Source organism: Lepidochelys olivacea, assembly GCF_965140295.1.
Source record: "Lepidochelys olivacea isolate rLepOli2 genome assembly, chromosome: 24".
Classification (NCBI taxonomy): domain Eukaryota; kingdom Metazoa; phylum Chordata; order Testudines; family Cheloniidae; genus Lepidochelys; species Lepidochelys olivacea.
In genome coordinates this window covers 2,188,331-2,212,863 of record NC_140434.1, presented here as the reverse complement: position 1 = coordinate 2,212,863, position 24,533 = coordinate 2,188,331, and the positions used below count along the sequence as shown (strand labels likewise).

The 24,533-nt window shown below is 45.5% G+C and overlaps 2 long non-coding RNA genes across 2 annotated transcripts; both read left to right on the top strand.

Annotated features, from left to right (window-relative positions):
* The first annotated feature begins 9,284 nt into the window (after nt 1-9,284).
* LOC311512800 lies at nt 9,285-11,011 on the top strand. The gene is made up of 2 exons (XR_014709568.1): nt 9,285-9,334; nt 10,006-11,011. It is a non-coding gene; the product is annotated as an uncharacterized lncRNA (long non-coding RNA).
* Nucleotides 11,012-17,030: 6,019 nt separating this feature from the next.
* LOC311512793 lies at nt 17,031-18,757 on the top strand. The gene is made up of 2 exons (XR_014709565.1): nt 17,031-17,080; nt 17,752-18,757. It is a non-coding gene; the product is annotated as an uncharacterized lncRNA (long non-coding RNA).
* Nucleotides 18,758-24,533: the final 5,776 nt, after the last annotated feature.

Sequence of the window (24,533 nt, the reverse complement as noted above, 5' to 3'; positions counted from 1 at the left end):
TGGTGAGGCCTCATCTGGAGTACTGTGTCCAGTTTGGGGCCCCACACTACAAGAAGGATGTGGAAAAATTGGAAAGAGTCCAGCGGAGGGAAACAAAAATGATTAGGGGACTGGAACACATGAGTTAAGAGGAGAGGCTGAGGGAACTGGGATGTTTAGTCTACGGAAGAGAAGAATGAGGGGGGATTTGATAGCTGCTTTCAACTACCTGAAAGCGGGTTCCAAAGAGGATGGCTCTAGACTGTTCTCAGTGGTAGCAGATGACAGAACAAGGAGTAATGGTCTCAAGTTGCAGTGGGGGAGATTTAGGTTGGATATTAAGAAAAACTTTTTCACTAGGAGGGTGGTGAAACACTGGAATGCGTTACCTAAGGAAGTGGTGGAATCTCCTTCCTTAGAAGTTTTTAAGGTCAGGCTTGACAAAGCCCTGGCTGGGATGATTTAATTGGGGATCGGTCCTGCTTTGAGCAGGGGGTTGGACTAGATGACCTCCTGAGGTCCCATACAACCCTGATATTCTATGATTCTAAGCTCAGGGTCTTCCAGCATGCCTTAAACTGATCAGATTTTAAATAAGTCTGATCTCAGCCCATAGCCGTAGCTAAGAAAGCCACATAGAATCATAGAATCATAGAATATCAGGGTTGGAAGGCACCTCAGGACATCTCCAGCTTTCCTGTCTTTCATCTGAGACTTTATCCGCTGCTTTTTCATGCAAGACAACAATTGTGTTTGGCTGTTATTGGATGCAGATCATGTGACTGATGCCAGAAACGTTCCAAGGTTTATCTCAAAGCCTTTATCAAACATAACTTGTTTTCACCCACCACCAGCCCTCACCTCAAACCAAGAGCAGCCCTGCAAGAGGAAGCACAGTGAGCTTCTGCCATGGTGATCACCCTCATCCCACAGCACTGGTGCCATAACTAATTGAATTTTTAATTAATCTGAGGGGAAACACGCCCCTAAGCAGAGGGTCAGCACAAAGGCCGGTGCAAATCTCAGGTCCCTGTTACGATCTTTTTTGGAACTGTAAGTGGGACTTCAGTGGTTCATAGGTCTTAAACTGTCCGTCTGACAGAGGGAAATTTCAAGCCACAGGGCCTCAATGTGCCGTCCTCCTTGCAAATTCCATGGGGGGAACTGCCCTTGGCCCCCAGTACATACCAACACATATCAGGGTCGCTTTAAAGGATCAAATTGGAGTCCTCTATGTGACAGGAGATTGTGCAACAGATACAGCTCTTAATAAGCTCCCAATTCATTCCCAGAGTAACTATGGTGGAAGCACTAGAAGGACACCAGAAATGAATTTGTCTCAGAAAACTTTTAAGATGAAGGAAACCTGCAGTGTGTCATATGCATGCCAAACCATGTGAGGTAGAAAACAACAATCCTGAAGATTGAAGCAACCAATTATATCCACTGAAGGAGTGACGTGCACAGCAAAATGTTTTTCTGACTAATTAAGACCTCAAGCAAAGGGGTGTCTCAGATTCTCCAGGCCATCTAACAACCTGTATAAAAGCCCTCGCAACTCAGGGTTCTTTAACCGCTTCTCTTGACGTCTCCTCCTCAGTGGGCTGGGTAAGTGCGATTTCACTGAATCTCTCCATAGCTATCCAGATGTCTCGTTAGTGCTCATTTCAATTTTGCATATAGACTCCAATTACTGTCTATCTTACGGGAGTTTCCACGAAAAAATCTTGATTATTAAGTTGCAGGCATTGGTGGATTCATGGTATAAAGCGAGGGTGGCAATTTTTTGCAGAACTACACAGGCATTTGGGACACAAGTTCAGGTTTATTTTCATAAAGAAACAGGCATTTGAATCCCTTTGGCAGCTTTGAAAAAGCTCATAAACCACTTTTAATTCAACAGCAGCTCAGGCAGATTGCTACATTAGATGGATCTCTGCTCTGAACCAGTTCGGCAATTTCTCTGTTCTTATGTGCTCTGCTAGCAATGATAGGTGCAGATCCCCAGCTGGTGTAAGTTAGCTTAGCACCATTCATCTCCGTTGAACAGTGGCGATTTCCGCTGGCTCGGGCTCTGGTCCTTAACGTTTTGTACTGACGAAGAATATTTTTCATACATACATGGTCAAGTATTGCTGACTCGCAAGCTTTAGAAGCCAAAGTACCACGCGCTCTCTCTTTCTATGTGGCCCCCATTTCAATGGGAACTGAGCTTTGACCCGTTTATTCCACTGGCTCTAAGGCATTATGGTGACTCTTTTCCTTTCTGTGTGTTTCAGGTTTAGTTCCAACGCATGGAGATGTTGTTCCACCACCAAAAAAAGATTTGCAAACCTTGGTGCTGTAAACCGCACCAAAAGATTTGTAAACCTTGGTTCTGTAAACCGTGGGGTTATGGGGACTCAAGCGGTTACGGAGGCGATTATGGACACTGGCCGCCATGCTGCTGGAAAAAGCCATTCAAGTGCTGCTACCCCTATCCCTACCCCTGCTGCTACCCCCACCCCTATCCCTGCGGCCCCACAAACCTGTATCCATGTTTCGCTGAGGAGGAATAGCCATGGAACAAGGAACAACCAACAAACGAAAAGCAAGATACCGATTCACGGCTGAGCTCATGGACAATGGCTTTGGGAAATGCTGAGTGCCCACAACTCCCAAGGGAGCTGTGAGTTCTCAGCACCGCAGGAAACCTGCACCAGATTTCTATTTGCCAGGGGACACTTTAGCACAGTTTCCTCGAATACCGCCATACTCTCTCCTTTACTCTAGCTATCTGACGGCCCGAATCTCAGCTCCATCATGGCCCCTTTCGGCCTCTCTGACAGTGTCAATGCAGCAGGGGCCTGTGAGTTCATACAAATGATATTTACACTCACTCGAAGGCTCTTTACAAACCAACGTCCTGGGACGTAAGTGTCAATGAGAATTAGGGCCTATGTTTTCTAGCCTTTCCATAAATATGTACCATTTGTTTCCAGTTTCAACACTGCTACAGAAGATGTATAACAGAGAAAGAACTTAGTCCTCTCCTGATATTGTGCTTTGTCTAATTAGACTGGGGCTGGGATAACACAATTAACTGAAAATGGCTGCAAACAGGATTTGATTGTCACACTCTACAGCGGCACCAAAGAAAGAAGAACATCTGATGGGAAATGCATCACCTGGGAGCAGTTCATTTGTTGTAATCCTGGAAAACCTGGCAATGTATTTTCTACTCTGCATTCGGTCTGTTCCTATGTAATCCTATCAGATTAGCATTAAAGGGATTCTGAAACACGATAGCAATCCTCTGGTTTCCATTCTGGTCCATTCCTCATTTTACAAACATCTATGAGTTAGATGCCAAATACTTTGTAAATGTGGGTAACAATTCACTCCTGCGCAGGGAACCAATGCCTGGGCACTGCTTCTGAACAACTGACTGATGCATAAACACTGACTCATTACTCCTCAGACCTCCTCTGCGACACAACTCTCTGCTTTTGTTAACTTCCACGGCTAGGGAAACTGAGGCACAGAGGCAGCCAGGGATTTGCTCACAGCTGCGGGAAGTGATTTGCTCAAGTTCACACAGTCAGGCCCTGGCAAAACCGGGATTAAAACTCACAATTTCCAGACTCCCAGCCTTTCTGATTATTTCCTCAGACTCTGTTACCCCTCCATGGAAACCCCCTCATGTCTTGCTGGTGTGATGACTTACAGCTCTCCGGCCGTACATGTGATTTAAAGATAATATACCTTTGCCCTCTAATATGGGACCCGTAATATGGCCACATTCTTTGAAATACAGAAACACAAGACTTTCCACTTTGACCCAATCAATGACCCAGCTAGTCCAGGTTTCAGAGTAGCAGCCGTGTCAGTCTGTATCTGTAAAAAGAAAAGGAGGACTTGTGGCACCTTAGAAACTAACACATTTATTAGAGCATAAGCTTTTGTGAGCTACAGCTCACTTCATCGGCTCTGACAGTGACCAACAACAGCTGCTTCAGAGGAAGGCTCAAGAAACTCTGCAGAAGGCAGTTGTGGGATAACCTGCCCATAGGAGAAGTTTCTGACTCATTTCTATTAATTACTCAGACCTATTCTTCATTATTGGCTAATGCCCTGAGGCAGGAAAGTTTATATCCCTGCCAAACAGAATGGAATAAGTCCGTCTCAATCTACCACTGCTCGAGGGTACGGCACACACCATTGTGCCTGGATTGCCCAGGGTACGCACCAGCTTCTCACTCTCCTTCTCCTGCCTGCTAACGTGGCTCTCCAGTCGGGTCACCAACTTTTCTCCACCCCTTCTGTGGTCCCGATTGTCCCACACTACAAGTCCAAGAACTGTCTACCCCTTTAAGGGTCCCCTGGAGCTCACAAACAGAACAGACTCCCTGCTCCCCCTAGCAACTCTTCACCCCTGGCAGAAGGGCAATACCAGGCCTTTGAACCACGCTAGCTTTCAAAATAGCTCTTCTCAGATGTAAGTTTGCATCGACTTTTGTTCTGCCCTGGGGTAAATTTCACTTTATCGGGATTACAAAATCATCTCTCAATACACCTCCCTTATTAGGGTGATCATCAAAGCAGAACCATACACTTCTGTTAATTGTAGCATTGCTCATTGTTTGAATTGAAGGTTGGTGGCACAGGGCTTTCTAAGGGTTTGCAGTTACAACCTCAGCACTCACATCTCCATCCACGAGCACCTAAGAGAACTGAGGTCGTCTGAGAAAATGCAGATGATGTAGCCCACAAGAAGCACAGGAGAGATGGAGAAAAACCAGGACACGGACATGGGATGATATTACACCAATTCAGCCTCCGGCCAGCCATAGGATTCTGCATCATGAGATCAGTCTTCTGGTTTCGTTTCTGCTGCATTCCTCAGTTAGCCGCCTCTGTGAGTTAGGTGCCTAAACACTTGGTAAATCTGGCCTTGTCGGTAACAATTCACTCCAGCGCAGGGACCCAGTGCCTGGGCACTACTTAAGTCCCAAGGAGCCCTTGGTTAGAAGAGAATCAGGTCCGGCAAGAGGCTGTAAATCAGAGGAGGTATTACCCTGTGGTTCCCCTGCTAGTACCAACTAACGCCAGTCGGGTGTTCGGTAACCCTTCTCTTTGGAACAGCTCGACCTTTTCAGTCATGGTTTAATGCCTGACTTCATTGGGAAGTGGGAATGAATCTGAGGGAAATTCAGCGGTGGATCTGAGCATCAGTAACATGTACAACAATCCAGTCTGGTCTTTCAAATCCATGCTGATATTGGTTTGGGATATTCTGCCATTAAGCACTGCAATTTCAGGGAGCCTGTATTCTGAATACTCTGCACATCCACCCATAATGCATCTAATCTAATGCAACCTGAAATGAATGGGAGAGAATCATGGCAGAAGCACACCGTACTATTTCTTCCAGCGCTGCTCATTGACTGTGTTCGGGGTTGGTGGCACAGTGTTTTATAAAGGCCTGGACTTACAATCTTGAATCTATACCACCTCAGCAACCACATCTCCGTCCATGAGCAGCTAAGAGAAGGGAGATCTTATGGGAAAGTGCGGCCAAGAGAGCCCAAGTGAAGCACGGGAAGATGAAGAAAAGGCATCACGGACCAAGCAAGAGACCTCTGTGGAATGAGTTTAGGAGAATGCATACTCTCACCACCTGGAGGTCGTGTTTCCAGGTCTTTCTCCGGCGGGAATAGTTCCAGTAGTCAACAGAGCCGGAACGATTTACAGCTGGCTCAATAACTATACAATGGAATTTTATAGAAAAGAGAAACACCTAGCTGCTATAGAATGAAAATCGACACAGCTACAAATTCTGAAGCGAGAAATCATGACCTGACTAAGGCCTAGAAATGAGAGCCACTGAAATACATTTTTGAAGTGACTCTATTACTCAAACATGGGCATCTTCTATGAACAAAACATCAACATTGTAATCATACAACATTTTGCATATATAGAACTTTAATGACTGTTTGTGAAGTGGTTGGTATCCTCAGTTACCACTTACCATCTGACACGAGTGTTCTTATCCTTATTGTCTATGCAAATAAACAGAGGCAAATAAACTGTGCAGAAGGTCACCCAAAGAGTCCGTTGCAGAGACAGCAATAAAACCACATAGTCCGATTTCTCATGCCACACGCTACTCTCTGGGTTGAACATTAGTTGACCTCATTACGTGACGTTAATCAAGTGTTTTGTTAATAACATTTCGTGTTTTGGGCTTCCTCATATGCAATTTACATGACTCTAATGATTACGGCGACTCTATCGTATTCTTGTTTTGTTTGGCAAACTTCTGGACAAATTCTCTTCTGATCTAAGCATAAACAAAGACCAACTAAATAATGTGCTGATCCCCTTCAGTTTTGCCTTCTTTGTACATGGAGATACTAATTTGCCAAAGGAATGATCAGGATGTAAATTACATACATGTTCATTGGTGGCTTAAGATTATAAACTGCTATTTATAATTCAAATATTAAGTACTGCAGTGATAAGACACATGTCTCTTCCTGTGAAAAATCCAGCTGTTATTGTCAAACAAAATCTTAACTCCAGCCTCGTTTGCCTCAAAACATTTTTCCACCACCTCCAGCAACATGGACCCTTCACTTGTTCCACATTTTTTTTGCTGAGTATGTCAGTTACATAGTTCGTAATAGGCGGTGTAGGATAGTCAACTTGAAGTTAGAATTCCAATATAAAGTTTCCTCACTCCCATGCAGAAGAATCAGAAGATGTTTCCTCCAGAAACTTGTCAAAACAAAACAAAAAAAGAACTCATGAATGCGTCTCTCTATGGCAGGGGTTCTCAAAAATTAAGACAGCACCACAGGAGGTCGGCCTGAAGCCTGATCCCGCCCAAGCCCTGCTACCTGCGGTGTGGGGGCGGGGGCAAAGCGAAAGCCCCACTGCCCCAGGCCACAGGGACAAGGCCGAAGCCCGAGGGCAGAGGCCTATAGGCTTAGCCCCACCACCCAGGACTGAAGCCTTCTGGCTTTGGCTTCGGCTTTGGCCCTGGGCCTTAGCAAGTCGCAACCCACTTTGGGGTCCTGACCCACAGTTTGAGAACCACTGCTCTATGTATTACTCTCCTCTTTGTCATACGTTTAGAATCCAAAAATGTGAAGGGCCTGACAGGGTCCAGGCTCAATGGGAAGCACGTGTTTTCAAGACTAATCCGTCTAATTCTGTCTCTGCAACTCATTTCCTGTTAGACCTTATTCTCAATGTGCCTGTGTTTATCCACGTAGATAACAGGGACAATATCACTTGTCATGGATGTTCCACTTCCTTGACACACTGGATAGCAACCCTCTTCGCAAACACTCATTAAGGCTTTTGATGTCTAAAGTATTGAATTATGATGATAATGATAGTTTATTCCTGAAAGACACCCTTGTATTGAGTAACAGCGCCACTTTACAAGGAATTAATATCTAGACCACAGATACTCAACCTTCATTGCACCATGACCCCCTTCTGACAAAAATTACTACATGACCCCAAGAGGAGGAACTGAAGCCTGAACCCACCCAAGCCCTGCTGCTCCAAGCAGGCATGGGGGGAAGCGGTCAAATGACCGAATGGCTCGGCAGCAGTTCTGCAGAAAAGGACCTAGGGGTTACAGTGGACGAGAAGCTGGATATGAGTCAACAGTGTGCCCTTGTTGCCAAGAAGGCCAATGGCATTTTGGGATGTATAAGTCGGGGCATTGCCAACAGATCGAGGGACGTGATCGTTCCCCTCTATTGAACGCTGGTGAGGCCTCATCTGGAGTACTGTGTCCAGTTTGGGGCCCCACACTACAAGAAGGATGTGGAAAAATTGGAAAGAGTCCAGCGGAGGGAAACAAAAATGATTAGGGGACTGGAACACATGAGTTAAGAGGAGAGGCTGAGGGAACTGGGATGTTTAGTCTACGGAAGAGAAGAATGAGGGGGGATTTGATAGCTGCTTTCAACTACCTGAAAGCGGGTTCCAAAGAGGATGGCTCTAGACTGTTCTCAGTGGTAGCAGATGACAGAACAAGGAGTAATGGTCTCAAGTTGCAGTGGGGGAGATTTAGGTTGGATATTAAGAAAAACTTTTTCACTAGGAGGGTGGTGAAACACTGGAATGCGTTACCTAAGGAAGTGGTGGAATCTCCTTCCTTAGAAGTTTTTAAGGTCAGGCTTGACAAAGCCCTGGCTGGGATGATTTAATTGGGGATCGGTCCTGCTTTGAGCAGGGGGTTGGACTAGATGACCTCCTGAGGTCCCGTACAACCCTGATATTCTATGATTCTAAGCTCAGGGTCTTCCAGCATGCCTTAAACTGATCAGATTTTAAATAAGTCTGATCTCAGCCCATAGCCGTAGCTAAGAAAGCCACATAGAATCATAGAATCATAGAATATCAGGGTTGGAAGGGACCTCAGGACATCTCCAGCTTTCCTGTCTTTCATCTGAGACTTTATCCGCTGCTTTTTCATGCAAGACAACAATTGTGTTTGGCTGTTATTGGATGCAGATCATGTGACTGATGCCAGAAACGTTCCAAGGTTTATCTCAAAGCCTTTATCAAACATAACTTGTTTTCACCCACCACCAGCCCTCACCTCAAACCAAGAGCAGCCCTGCAAGAGGAAGCACAGTGAGCTTCTGCCATGGTGATCACCCTCATCCCACAGCACTGGTGCCATAACTAATTGAATTTTTAATTAATCTGAGGGGAAACACGCCCCTAAGCAGAGGGTCAGCACAAAGGCCGGTGCAAATCTCAGGTCCCTGTTACGATCTTTTTTGGAACTGTAAGTGGGACTTCAGTGGTTCATAGGTCTTAAACTGTCCGTCTGACAGAGGGAAATTTCAAGCCACAGGGCCTCAATGTGCCGTCCTCCTTGCAAATTCCATGGGGGGAACTGCCCTTGGCCCCCAGTACATACCAACACATATCAGGGTCGCTTTAAAGGATCAAATTGGAGTCCTCTATGTGACAGGAGATTGTGCAACAGATACAGCTCTTAATAAGCTCCCAATTCATTCCCAGAGTAACTATGGTGGAAGCACTAGAAGGACACCAGAAATGAATTTGTCTCAGAAAACTTTTAAGATGAAGGAAACCTGCAGTGTGTCATATGCATGCCAAACCATGTGAGGTAGAAAACAACAATCCTGAAGATTGAAGCAACCAATTATATCCACTGAAGGAGTGACGTGCACAGCAAAATGTTTTTCTGACTAATTAAGACCTCAAGCAAAAGGGTGTCTCAGATTCTCCAGGCCATCTAACAACCTGTATAAAAGCCCTCGCAACTCAGGGTTCTTTAACCGCTTCTCTTGACGTCTCCTCCTCAGTGGGCTGGGTAAGTGCGATTTCACTGAATCTCTCCATAGCTATCCAGATGTCTCGTTAGTGCTCATTTCAATTTTGCATATAGACTCCAATTACTGTCTATCTTACGGGAGTTTCCACGAAAAAATCTTGATTATTAAGTTGCAGGCATTGGTGGATTCATGGTATAAAGCGAGGGTGGCAATTTTTTGCAGAACTACACAGGCATTTGGGACACAAGTTCAGGTTTATTTTCATAAAGAAACAGGCATTCGAATCCCTTTGGCAGCTTTGAAAAAGCTCATAAACCACTTTTAATTCAACAGCAGCTCAGGCAGATTGCTACATTAGATGGATCTCTGCTCTGAACCAGTTCGGCAATTTCTCTGTTCTTATGTGCTCTGCTAGCAATGATAGGTGCAGATCCCCAGCTGGTGTAAGTTAGCTTAGCACCATTCATCTCCGTTGAACAGTGGCGATTTCCGCTGGCTCGGGCTCTGGTCCTTAACGTTTTGTACTGACGAAGAATATTTTTCATACATACATGGTCAAGTATTGCTGACTCGCAAGCTTTAGAAGCCAAAGTACCACGCGCTCTCTCTTTCTATGTGGCCCCCATTTCAATGGGAACTGAGCTTTGACCCGTTTATTCCACTGGCTCTAAGGCATTATGGTGACTCTTTTCCTTTCTGTGTGTTTCAGGTTTAGTTCCAACGCATGGAGATGTTGTTCCACCACCAAAAAAAGATTTGCAAACCTTGGTGCTGTAAACCGCACCAAAAGATTTGTAAACCTTGGTTCTGTAAACCGTGGGGTTATGGGGACTCAAGCGGTTACGGAGGCGATTATGGACACTGGCCGCCATGCTGCTGGAAAAAGCCATTCAAGTGCTGCTACCCCTATCCCTACCCCTGCTGCTACCCCCACCCCTATCCCTGCGGCCCCACAAACCTGTATCCATGTTTCGCTGAGGAGGAATAGCCATGGAACAAGGAACAACCAACAAACGAAAAGCAAGATACCGATTCACGGCTGAGCTCATGGACAATGGCTTTGGGAAATGCTGAGTGCCCACAACTCCCAAGGGAGCTGTGAGTTCTCAGCACCGCAGGAAACCTGCACCAGATTTCTATTTGCCAGGGGACACTTTAGCACAGTTTCCTCTAATACCGCCATACTCTCTCCTTTACTCTAGCTATCTGACGGCCCGAATCTCAGCTCCATCATGGCCCCTTTCGGCCTCTCTGACAGTGTCAATGCAGCAGGGGCCTGTGAGTTCATACAAATGATATTTACACTCACTCGAAGGCTCTTTACAAACCAACGTCCTGGGACGTAAGTGTCAATGAGAATTAGGGCCTATGTTTTCTAGCCTTTCCATAAATATGTACCATTTGTTTCCAGTTTCAACACTGCTACAGAAGATGTATAACAGAGAAAGAACTTAGTCCTCTCCTGATATTGTGCTTTGTCTAATTAGACTGGGGCTGGGATAACACAATTAACTGAAAATGGCTGCAAACAGGATTTGATTGTCACACTCTACAGCGGCACCAAAGAAAGAAGAACATCTGATGGGAAATGCATCACCTGGGAGCAGTTCATTTGTTGTAATCCTGGAAAACCTGGCAATGTATTTTCTACTCTGCATTCGGTCTGTTCCTATGTAATCCTATCAGATTAGCATTAAAGGGATTCTGAAACACGATAGCAATCCTCTGGTTTCCATTCTGGTCCATTCCTCATTTTACAAACATCTATGAGTTAGATGCCAAATACTTTGTAAATGTGGGTAACAATTCACTCCTGCGCAGGGAACCAATGCCTGGGCACTGCTTCTGAACAACTGACTGATGCATAAACACTGACTCATTACTCCTCAGACCTCCTCTGCGACACAACTCTCTGCTTTTGTTAACTTCCACGGCTAGGGAAACTGAGGCACAGAGGCAGCCAGGGATTTGCTCACAGCTGCGGGAAGTGATTTGCTCAAGTTCACACAGTCAGGCCCTGGCAAAACCGGGATTAAAACTCACAATTTCCAGACTCCCAGCCTTTCTGATTATTTCCTCAGACTCTGTTACCCCTCCATGGAAACCCCCTCATGTCTTGCTGGTGTGATGACTTACAGCTCTCCGGCCGTACATGTGATTTAAAGATAATATACCTTTGCCCTCTAATATGGGACCCGTAATATGGCCACATTCTTTGAAATACAGAAACACAAGACTTTCCACTTTGACCCAATCAATGACCCAGCTAGTCCAGGTTTCAGAGTAGCAGCCGTGTCAGTCTGTATCCGTAAAAAGAAAAGGAGGACTTGTGGCACCTTAGAAACTAACACATTTATTAGAGCATAAGCTTTTGTGAGCTACAGCTCACTTCATCGGCTCTGACAGTGACCAACAACAGCTGCTTCAGAGGAAGGCTCAAGAAACTCTGCAGAAGGCAGTTGTGGGATAACCTGCCCATAGGAGAAGTTTCTGACTCATTTCTATTAATTACTCAGACCTATTCTTCATTATTGGCTAATGCCCTGAGGCAGGAAAGTTTATATCCCTGCCAAACAGAATGGAATAAGTCCGTCTCAATCTACCACTGCTCGAGGGTACGGCACACACCATTGTGCCTGGATTGCCCAGGGTACGCACCAGCTTCTCACTCTCCTTCTCCTGCCTGCTAACGTGGCTCTCCAGTCGGGTCACCAACTTTTCTCCACCCCTTCTGTGGTCCCGATTGTCCCACACTACAAGTCCAAGAACTGTCTACCCCTTTAAGGGTCCCCTGGAGCTCACAAACAGAACAGACTCCCTGCTCCCCCTAGCAACTCTTCACCCCTGGCAGAAGGGCAATACCAGGCCTTTGAACCACGCTAGCTTTCAAAATAGCTCTTCTCAGATGTAAGTTTGCATCGACTTTTGTTCTGCCCTGGGGTAAATTTCACTTTATCGGGATTACAAAATCATCTCTCAATACACCTCCCTTATTAGGGTGATCATCAAAGCAGAACCATACACTTCTGTTAATTGTAGCATTGCTCATTGTTTGAATTGAAGGTTGGTGGCACAGGGCTTTCTAAGGGTTTGCAGTTACAACCTCAGCACTCACATCTCCATCCACGAGCACCTAAGAGAACTGAGGTCGTCTGAGAAAATGCAGATGATGTAGCCCACAAGAAGCACAGGAGAGATGGAGAAAAACCAGGACACGGACATGGGATGATATTACACCAATTCAGCCTCCGGCCAGCCATAGGATTCTGCATCATGAGATCAGTCTTCTGGTTTCGTTTCTGCTGCATTCCTCAGTTAGCCGCCTCTGTGAGTTAGGTGCCTAAACACTTGGTAAATCTGGCCTTGTCGGTAACAATTCACTCCTGCGCAGGGACCCAGTGCCTGGGCACTACTTAAGTCCCAAGGAGCCCTTGGTTAGAAGAGAATCAGGTCCGGCAAGAGGCTGTAAATCAGAGGAGGTATTACCCTGTGGTTCCCCTGCTAGTACCAACTAACGCCAGTCGGGTGTTCGGTAACCCTTCTCTTTGGAACAGCTCGACCTTTTCAGTCATGGTTTAATGCCTGACTTCATTGGGAAGTGGGAATGAATCTGAGGGAAATTCAGCGGTGGATCTGAGCATCAGTAACATGTACAACAATCCAGTCTGGTCTTTCAAATCCATGCTGATATTGGTTTGGGATATTCTGCCATTAAGCACTGCAATTTCAGGGAGCCTGTATTCTGAATACTCTGCACATCCACCCATAATGCATCTAATCTAATGCAACCTGAAATGAATGGGAGAGAATCATGGCAGAAGCACACCGTACTATTTCTTCCAGCGCTGCTCATTGACTGTGTTCGGGGTTGGTGGCACAGTGTTTTATAAAGGCCTGGACTTACAATCTTGAATCTATACCACCTCAGCAACCACATCTCCGTCCATGAGCAGCTAAGAGAAGGGAGATCTTATGGGAAAGTGCGGCCAAGAGAGCCCAAGTGAAGCACGGGAAGATGAAGAAAAGGCATCACGGACCAAGCAAGAGACCTCTGTGGAATGAGTTTAGGAGAATGCATACTCTCACCACCTGGAGGTCGTGTTTCCAGGTCTTTCTCCGGCGGGAATAGTTCCAGTAGTCAACAGAGCCGGAACGATTTACAGCTGGCTCAATAACTATACAATGGAATTTTATAGAAAAGAGAAACACCTAGCTGCTATAGAATGAAAATCGACACAGCTACAAATTCTGAAGCGAGAAATCATGACCTGACTAAGGCCTAGAAATGAGAGCCACTGAAATACATTTTTGAAGTGACTCTATTACTCAAACATGGGCATCTTCTATGAACAAAACATCAACATTGTAATCATACAACATTTTGCATATATAGAACTTTAATGACTGTTTGTGAAGTGGTTGGTATCCTCAGTTACCACTTACCATCTGACACGAGTGTTCTTATCCTTATTGTCTATGCAAATAAACAGAGGCAAATAAACTGTGCAGAAGGTCACCCAAAGAGTCCGTTGCAGAGACAGCAATAAAACCACATAGTCCGATTTCTCATGCCACACGCTACTCTCTGGGTTGAACATTAGTTGACCTCATTACGTGACGTTAATCAAGTGTTTTGTTAATAACATTTCGTGTTTTGGGCTTCCTCATATGCAATTTACATGACTCTAATGATTACGGCGACTCTATCGTATTCTTGTTTTGTTTGGCAAACTTCTGGACAAATTCTCTTCTGATCTAAGCATAAACAAAGACCAACTAAATAATGTGCTGATCCCCTTCAGTTTTGCCTTCTTTGTACATGGAGATACTAATTTGCCAAAGGAATGATCAGGATGTAAATTACATACATGTTCATTGGTGGCTTAAGATTATAAACTGCTATTTATAATTCAAATATTAAGTACTGCAGTGATAAGACACATGTCTCTTCCTGTGAAAAATCCAGCTGTTATTGTCAAACAAAATCTTAACTCCAGCCTCGTTTGCCTCAAAACATTTTTCCACCACCTCCAGCAACATGGACCCTTCACTTGTTCCACATTTTTTTTGCTGAGTATGTCAGTTACATAGTTCGTAATAGGCGGTGTAGGATAGTCAACTTGAAGTTAGAATTCCAATATAAAGTTTCCTCACTCCCATGCAGAAGAATCAGAAGATGTTTCCTCCAGAAACTTGTCAAAACAAAACAAAAAAAGAACTCATGAATGCGTCTCTCTATGGCAGGGGTTCTCAAAAATTAAGACAGCACCACAGGAGGTCGGCCTGAAGCCTGATCCCGCCCAAGCCCTGCTACCTGCGGTGTGGGGGCGGGGGCAAAGCGAAAGCCCCACTGCCCCAGGCCACAGGGACAAGGCCGAAGCCCGAGGGCAGAGGCCTATAGGCTTAGCCCCACCACCCAGGACTGAAGCCTTCTGGCTTTGGCTTCGGCTTTGGCCCTGGGCCTTAGCAAGTCGCAACCCACTTTGGGGTCCTGACCCACAGTTTGAGAACCACTGCTCTATGTATTACTCTCCTCTTTGTCATACGTTTAGAATCCAAAAATGTGAAGGGCCTGACAGGGTCCAGGCTCAATGGGAAGCACGTGTTTTCAAGACTAATCCGTCTAATTCTGTCTCTGCAACTCATTTCCTGTTAGACCTTATTCTCAGTGTGCCTGTGTTTATCCACGTAGATAACAGGGACAATATCACTTGTCATGGATGTTCCACTTCCTTGACACACTGGATAGCAACCCTCTTCGCAAACACTCATTAAGGCTTTTGATGTCTAAAGTATTGAATTATGATGATAATGATAGTTTATCCTGAAAGACACCCTTGTATTGAGTAACAGCGTCACTTTACAAGGAATTAATATCTAGACCACAGATACTCAACCTTCATTGCACCATGACCCCCTTCTGACAAAAATTACTACATGACCCCAAGAGGAGGAACTGAAGCCTGAACCCACCCAAGCCCTGCTGCTCCAAGCAGGCATGGGGGGAAGCGGTCAAATGACCGAATGGCTCGGCAGCAGTTCTGCAGAAAAGGACCTAGGGGTTACAGTGGACGAGAAGCTGGATATGAGTCAACAGTGTGCCCTTGTTGCCAAGAAGGCCAATGGCATTTTGGGATGTATAAGTCGGGGCATTGCCAACAGATCGAGGGACGTGATCGTTCCCCTCTATTGAACGCTGGTGAGGCCTCATCTGGAGTACTGTGTCCAGTTTGGGGCCCCACACTACAAGAAGGATGTGGAAAAATTGGAAAGAGTCCAGCGGAGGGAAACAAAAATGATTAGGGGACTGGAACACATGAGTTAAGAGGAGAGGCTGAGGGAACTGGGATGTTTAGTCTACGGAAGAGAAGAATGAGGGGGGATTTGATAGCTGCTTTCAACTACCTGAAAGCGGGTTCCAAAGAGGATGGCTCTAGACTGTTCTCAGTGGTAGCAGATGACAGAACAAGGAGTAATGGTCTCAAGTTGCAGTGGGGGAGATTTAGGTTGGATATTAAGAAAAACTTTTTCACTAGGAGGGTGGTGAAACACTGGAATGCGTTACCTAAGGAAGTGGTGGAATCTCCTTCCTTAGAAGTTTTTAAGGTCAGGCTTGACAAAGCCCTGGCTGGGATGATTTAATTGGGGATCGGTCCTGCTTTGAGCAGGGGGTTGGACTAGATGACCTCCTGAGGTCCCGTACAACCCTGATATTCTATGATTCTAAGCTCAGGGTCTTCCAGCATGCCTTAAACTGATCAGATTTTAAATAAGTCTGATCTCAGCCCATAGCCTTAGCTAAGAAAGCCACATAGAATCATAGAATCATAGAATATCAGGGTTGGAAGGGACCTCAGGACATCTCCAGCTTTCCTGTCTTTCATCTGAGACTTTATCCGCTGCTTTTTCATGCAAGACAACAATTGTGTTTGGCTGTTATTGGATGCAGATCATGTGACTGATGCCAGAAACGTTCCAAGGTTTATCTCAAAGCCTTTATCAAACATAACTTGTTTTCACCCACCACCAGCCCTCACCTCAAACCAAGAGCAGCCCTGCAAGAGGAAGCACAGTGAGCTTCTGCCATGGTGATCACCCTCATCCCACAGCACTGGTGCCATAACTAATTGAATTTTTAATTAATCTGAGGGGAAACACGCCCCTAAGCAGAGGGTCAGCACAAAGGCCGGTGCAAATCTCAGGTCCCTGTTACGATCTTTTTTGGAACTGTAAGTGGGACTTCAGTGGTTCATAGGTCTTAAACTGTCCGTCTGACAGAGGGAAATTTCAAGCCACAGGGCCTCAATGTGCCGTCCTCCTTGCAAATTCCATGGGGGGAACTGCCCTTGGCCCCCAGTACATACCAACACATATCAGGGTCGCTTTAAAGGATCAAATTGGAGTCCTCTATGTGACAGGAGATTGTGCAACAGATACAGCTCTTAATAAGCTCCCAATTCATTCCCAGAGTAACTATGGTGGAAGCACTAGAAGGACACCAGAAATGAATTTGTCTCAGAAAACTTTTAAGATGAAGGAAACCTGCAGTGTGTCATATGCATGCCAAACCATGTGAGGTAGAAAACAACAATCCTGAAGATTGAAGCAACCAATTATATCCACTGAAGGAGTGACGTGCACAGCAAAATGTTTTTCTGACTAATTAAGACCTCAAGCAAAGGGGTGTCTCAGATTCTCCAGGCCATCTAACAACCTGTATAAAAGCCCTCGCAACTCAGGGTTCTTTAACCGCTTCTCTTGACGTCTCCTCCTCAGTGGGCTGGGTAAGTGCGATTTCACTGAATCTCTCCATAGCTATCCAGATGTCTCGTTAGTGCTCATTTCAATTTTGCATATAGACTCCAATTACTGTCTATCTTACGGGAGTTTCCACGAAAAAATCTTGATTATTAAGTTGCAGGCATTGGTGGATTCATGGTATAAAGCGAGGGTGGCAATTTTTTGCAGAACTACACAGGCATTTGGGACACAAGTTCAGGTTTATTTTCATAAAGAAACAGGCATTCGAATCCCTTTGGCAGCTTTGAAAAAGCTCATAAACCACTTTTAATTCAACAGCAGCTCAGGCAGATTGCTACATTAGATGGATCTCTGCTCTGAACCAGTTCGGCAATTTCTCTGTTCTTATGTGCTCTGCTAGCAATGATAGGTGCAGATCCCCAGCTGGTGTAAGTTAGCTTAGCACCATTCATCTCCGTTGAACAGTGGCGATTTCCGCTGGCTCGGGCTCTGGTCCTTAACGTTTTGTACTGACGAAGAATATTTTTCATACATACATGGTCAAGTATTGCTGACTCGCAAGCTTTAGAAGCCAAAGTACCACGCGCTCTCTCTTTCTATGTGGCCCCCATTTCAATGGGAACTGAGCTTTGACCCGTTTATTCCACTGGCTCTAAGGCATTATGGTGACTCTTTTCCTTTCTGTGTGTTTCAGGTTTAGTTCCAACGCATGGAGATGTTGTTCCACCACCAAAAAAAGATTTGCAAACCTTGGTGCTGTAAACCGCACCAAAAGATTTGTAAACCTTGGTTCTGTAAACCGTGGGGTTATGGGGACTCAAGCGGTTACGGAGGCGATTATGGACACTGGCCGCCATGCTGCTGGAAAAAGCCATTCAAGTGCTGCTACCCCTATCCCTACCCCTGCTGCTACCCCCACCCCTATCCCTGCGGCCCCACAAACCTGTATCCATGTTTCGCTGAGGAGGAATAGCCATGGAACAAGGAACAACCAACAAACGAAAAGCAAGATACCGATTCACGGCTGAGCTCATGGACAATGGCTTTGGGAAATGCTGAGTGCCCACAACTCCCAAGGGAGCTGTGAGTTCTCAGCACCGCAGGAAACCTGCACCAGATTTCTATTTGCCAGGGGACACTTTAGCACAGTTTCCTCTAATACCGCCATACTCTCTCCTTTACTCTAGCTATCTGACGGCCCGAATCTCAGCTCCATCATGGCCCCTTTCGGCCTCTCTGACAGTGTCAATGCAGCAGGGGCCTGTGAGTTCATACAAATGATATTTACACTCACTCGAAGGCTCTTTACAAACCAACGTCCTGGGACGTAAGTGTCAATGAGAATTAGGGCCTATGTTTTCTAGCCTTTCCATAAATATGTACCATTTGTTTCCAGTTTCAACACTGCTACAGAAGATGTATAACAGAGAAAGAACTTAGTCCTCTCCTGATATTGTGCTTTGTCTAATTAGACTGGGGCTGGGATAACACAATTAACTGAAAATGGCTGCAAACAGGATTTGATTGTCACACTCTACAGCGGCACCAAAGAAAGAAGAACATCTGATGGGAAATGCATCACCTGGGAGCAGTTCATTTGTTGTAATCCTGGAAAACCTGGCAATGTATTTTCTACTCTGCATTCGGTCTGTTCCTATGTAATCCTATCAGATTAGCATTAAAGGGATTCTGAAACACGATAGCAATCCTCTGGTTTCCATTCTGGTCCATTCCTCATTTTACAAACATCTATGAGTTAGATGCCAAATACTTTGTAAATGTGGGTAACAATTCACTCCTGCGCAGGGAACCAATGCCTGGGCACTGCTTCTGAACAACTGACTGATGCATAAACACTGACTCATTACTCCTCAGACCTCCTCTGCGACACAACTCTCTGCTTTTGTTAACTTCCACGGCTAGGGAAACTGAGGCACAGAGGCAGCCAGGGATTTGCTCACAGCTGCGGGAAGTGATTTGCTCAAGTTCACACAGTCAGGCCCTGGCAAAACCGGGATTAAAACTCACAATTTCCAGACTCCCAGCCTTTCTGATTATTTCCTCAGACTCTGTTACCCCTCCATGGAAACCCCCTCATGTCTTGCTGGTGTGATGACTTACAGCTCTCCGGCCGTACATGTGATTTAAAGATAATATACCTTTGCCCTCTAATATGGGACCCGTAATATGGCCACATTCTTTGAAATACAGAAACACAAGACTTTCCACTTTGACCCAATCAATGACCCAGCTAGTCCAGGTTTCAGAGTAGCAGCCGTGTCAGTCTGTATCCGTAAAAAGAAAAGGAGGACTTGTGGCACCTTAGAAACTAACACATTTATTAGAGCATAAGCTTTTGTGAGCTACAGCTCACTTCATCGGCTCTGACAGTGACCAACAACAGCTGCTTCAGAGGAAGGCTCAAGAAACTCTGCAGAAGGCAGTTGTGGGATAACCTGCCCATAGGAGAAGTTTCTGACTCATTTCTATTAATTACTCAGACCTATTCTTCATTATTGGCTAATGCCCTGAGGCAGGAAAGTTTATATCCCTGCCAAACAGAATGGAATAAGTCCGTCTCAATCTACCACTGCTCGAGGGTACGGCACACACCATTGTGCCTGGATTGCCCAGGGTACGCACCAGCTTCTCACTCTCCTTCTCCTGCCTGCTAACGTGGCTCTCCAGTCGGGTCACCAACTTTTCTCCACCCCTTCTGTGGTCCCGATTGTCCCACACTACAAGTCCAAGAACTGTCTACCCCTTTAAGGGTCCCCTGGAGCTCACAAACAGAACAGACTCCCTGCTCCCCCTAGCAACTCTTCACCCCTGGCAGAAGGGCAATACCAGGCCTTTGAACCACGCTAGCTTTCAAAATAGCTCTTCTCAGATGTAAGTTTGCATCGACTTTTGTTCTGCCCTGGGGTAAATTTCACTTTATCGGGATTACAAAATCATCTCTCAATACACCTCCCTTATTAGGGTGATCATCAAAGCAGAACCATACACTTCTGTTAATTGTAGCATTGCTCATTGTTTGAATTGAAGGTTGGTGGCACAGGGCTTTCTAAGGGTTTGCAGTTACAACCTCAGCACTCACATCTCCATCCACGAGCACCTAAGAGAACTGAGGTCGTCTGAGAAAATGCAGATGATGTAGCCCACAAGAAGCACAGGAGAGATGGAGAAAAACCAGGACACGGACATGGGATGATATTACACCAATTCAGCCTCCGGCCAGCCATAGGATTCTGCATCATGAGATCAGTCTTCTGGTTTCGTTTCTGCTGCATTCCTCAGTTAGCCGCCTCTGTGAGTTAGGTGCCTAAACACTTGGTAAATCTGGCCTTGTCGGTAACAATTCACTCCTGCGCAGGGACCCAGTGCCTGGGCACTACTTAAGTCCCAAGGAGCCCTTGGTTAGAAGAGAATCAGGTCCGGCAAGAGGCTGTAAATCAGAGGAGGTATTACCCTGTGGTTCCCCTGCTAGTACCAACTAACGCCAGTCGGGTGTTCGGTAACCCTTCTCTTTGGAACAGCTCGACCTTTTCAGTCATGGTTTAATGCCTGACTTCATTGGGAAGTGGGAATGAATCTGAGGGAAATTCAGCGGTGGATCTGAGCATCAGTAACATGTACAACAATCCAGTCTGGTCTTTCAAATCCATGCTGATATTGGTTTGGGATATTCTGCCATTAAGCACTGCAATTTCAGGGAGCCTGTATTCTGAATACTCTGCACATCCACCCATAATGCATCTAATCTAATGCAACCTGAAATGAATGGGAGAGAATCATGGCAGAAGCACACCGTACTATTTCTTCCAGCGCTGCTCATTGACTGTGTTCGGGGTTGGTGGCACAGTGTTTTATAAAGGCCTGGACTTACAATCTTGAATCTATACCACCTCAGCAACCACATCTCCGTCCATGAGCAGCTAAGAGAAGGGAGATCTTATGGGAAAGTGCGGCCAAGAGAGCCCAAGTGAAGCACGGGAAGATGAAGAAAAGGCATCACGGACCAAGCAAGAGACCTCTGTGGAATGAGTTTAGGAGAATGCATACTCTCACCACCTGGAGGTCGTGTTTCCAGGTCTTTCTCCGGCGGGAATAGTTCCAGTAGTCAACAGAGCCGGAACGATTTACAGCTGGCTCAATAACTATACAATGGAATTTTATAGAAAAGAGAAACACCTAGCTGCTATAGAATGAAAATCGACACAGCTACAAATTCTGAAGCGAGAAATCATGACCTGACTAAGGCCTAGAAATGAGAGCCACTGAAATACATTTTTGAAGTGACTCTATTACTCAAACATGGGCATCTTCTATGAACAAAACATCAACATTGTAATCATACAACATTTTGCATATATAGAACTTTAATGACTGTTTGTGAAGTGGTTGGTATCCTCAGTTACCACTTACCATCTGACACGAGTGTTCTTATCCTTATTGTCTATGCAAATAAACAGAGGCAAATAAACTGTGCAGAAGGTCACCCAAAGAGTCCGTTGCAGAGACAGCAATAAAACCACATAGTCCGATTTCTCATGCCACACGCTACTCTCTGGGTTGAACATTAGTTGACCTCATTACGTGACGTTAATCAAGTGTTTTGTTAATAACATTTCGTGTTTTGGGCTTCCTCATATGCAATTTACATGACTCTAATGATTACGGCGACTCTATCGTATTCTTGTTTTGTTTGGCAAACTTCTGGACAAATTCTCTTCTGATCTAAGCATAAACAAAGACCAACTAAATAATGTGCTGATCCCCTTCAGTTTTGCCTTCTTTGTACATGGAGATACTAATTTGCCAAAGGAATGATCAGGATGTAAATTACATACATGTTCATTGGTGGCTTAAGATTATAAACTGCTATTTATAATTCAAATATTAAGTACTGCAGTGATAAGACACATGTCTCTTCCTGTGAAAAATCCAGCTGTTATTGTCAAACAAAATCTTAACTCCAGCCTCGTTTGCCTCAAAACATTTTTCCACCACCTCCAGCAACATGGACCCTTCACTTGTTCCACATTTTTTTTGCTGAGTATGTCAGTTACATAGTTCGTAATAGGCGGTGTAGGATAGTCAACTTGAAGTTAGAATTCCAATATAAAGTTTCCTCACTCCCATGCAGAAGAATCAGAAGATGTTTCCTCCAGAAACTTGTCAAAACAAAACAAAAAAAGAACTCATGAATGCGTCTCTCTATGGCAGGGGTTCTCAAAAATTAAGACAGCACCACAGGAGGTCGGCCTGAAGCCTGATCCCGCCCAAGCCCTGCTACCTGCGGTGTGGGGGCGGGGGCAAAGCGAAAGCCCCACTGCCCCAGGCCACAGGGACAAGGCCGAAGCCCGAGGGCAGAGGCCTATAGGCTTAGCCCCACCACCCAGGACTGAAGCCTTCTGGCTTTGGCTTCGGCTTTGGCCCTGGGCCTTAGCAAGTCGCAACCCACTTTGGGGTCCTGACCCACAGTTTGAGAACCACTGCTCTATGTATTACTCTCCTCTTTGTCATACGTTTAGAATCCAAAAATGTGAAGGGCCTGACAGGGTCCAGGCTCAATGGGAAGCACGTGTTTTCAAGACTAATCCGTCTAATTCTGTCTCTGCAACTCATTTCCTGTTAGACCTTATTCTCAATGTGCCTGTGTTTATCCACGTAGATAACAGGGACAATATCACTTGTCATGGATGTTCCACTTCCTTGACACACTGGATAGCAACCCTCTTCGCAAACACTCATTAAGGCTTTTGATGTCTAAAGTATTGAATTATGATGATAATGATAGTTTATTCCTGAAAGACACCCTTGTATTGAGTAACAGCGTCACTTTACAAGGAATTAATATCTAGACCACAGATACTCAACCTTCATTGCACCATGACCCCCTTCTGACAAAAATTACTACATGACCCCAAGAGGAGGAACTGAAGCCTGAACCCACCCAAGCCCTGCTGCTCCAAGCAGGCATGGGGGGAAGCGGTCAAATGACCGAATGGCTCGGCAGCAGTTCTGCAGAAAAGGACCTAGGGGTTACAGTGGACGAGAAGCTGGATATGAGTCAACAGTGTGCCCTTGTTGCCAAGAAGGCCAATGGCATTTTGGGATGTATAAGTCGGGGCATTGCCAACAGATCGAGGGACGTGATCGTTCCCCTCTATTGAACGCTGGTGAGGCCTCATCTGGAGTACTGTGTCCAGTTTGGGGCCCCACACTACAAGAAGGATGTGGAAAAATTGGAAAGAGTCCAGCGGAGGGAAACAAAAATGATTAGGGGACTGGAACACATGAGTTAAGAGGAGAGGCTGAGGGAACTGGGATGTTTAGTCTACGGAAGAGAAGAATGAGGGGGGATTTGATAGCTGCTTTCAACTACCTGAAAGCGGGTTCCAAAGAGGATGGCTCTAGACTGTTCTCAGTGGTAGCAGATGACAGAACAAGGAGTAATGGTCTCAAGTTGCAGTGGGGGAGATTTAGGTTGGATATTAAGAAAAACTTTTTCACTAGGAGGGTGGTGAAACACTGGAATGCGTTACCTAAGGAAGTGGTGGAATCTCCTTCCTTAGAAGTTTTTAAGGTCAGGCTTGACAAAGCCCTGGCTGGGATGATTTAATTGGGGATCGGTCCTGCTTTGAGCAGGGGGTTGGACTAGATGACCTCCTGAGGTCCCGTACAACCCTGATATTCTATGATTCTAAGCTCAGGGTCTTCCAGCATGCCTTAAACTGATCAGATTTTAAATAAGTCTGATCTCAGCCCATAGCCGTAGCTAAGAAAGCCACATAGAATCATAGAATCATAGAATATCAGGGTTGGAAGGGACCTCAGGACATCTCCAGCTTTCCTGTCTTTCATCTGAGACTTTATCCGCTGCTTTTTCATGCAAGACAACAATTGTGTTTGGCTGTTATTGGATGCAGATCATGTGACTGATGCCAGAAACGTTCCAAGGTTTATCTCAAAGCCTTTATCAAACATAACTTGTTTTCACCCACCACCAGCCCTCACCTCAAACCAAGAGCAGCCCTGCAAGAGGAAGCACAGTGAGCTTCTGCCATGGTGATCACCCTCATCCCACAGCACTGGTGCCATAACTAATTGAATTTTTAATTAATCTGAGGGGAAACACGCCCCTAAGCAGAGGGTCAGCACAAAGGCCGGTGCAAATCTCAGGTCCCTGTTACGATCTTTTTTGGAACTGTAAGTGGGACTTCAGTGGTTCATAGGTCTTAAACTGTCCGTCTGACAGAGGGAAATTTCAAGCCACAGGGCCTCAATGTGCCGTCCTCCTTGCAAATTCCATGGGGGGAACTGCCCTTGGCCCCCAGTACATACCAACACATATCAGGGTCGCTTTAAAGGATCAAATTGGAGTCCTCTATGTGACAGGAGATTGTGCAACAGATACAGCTCTTAATAAGCTCCCAATTCATTCCCAGAGTAACTATGGTGGAAGCACTA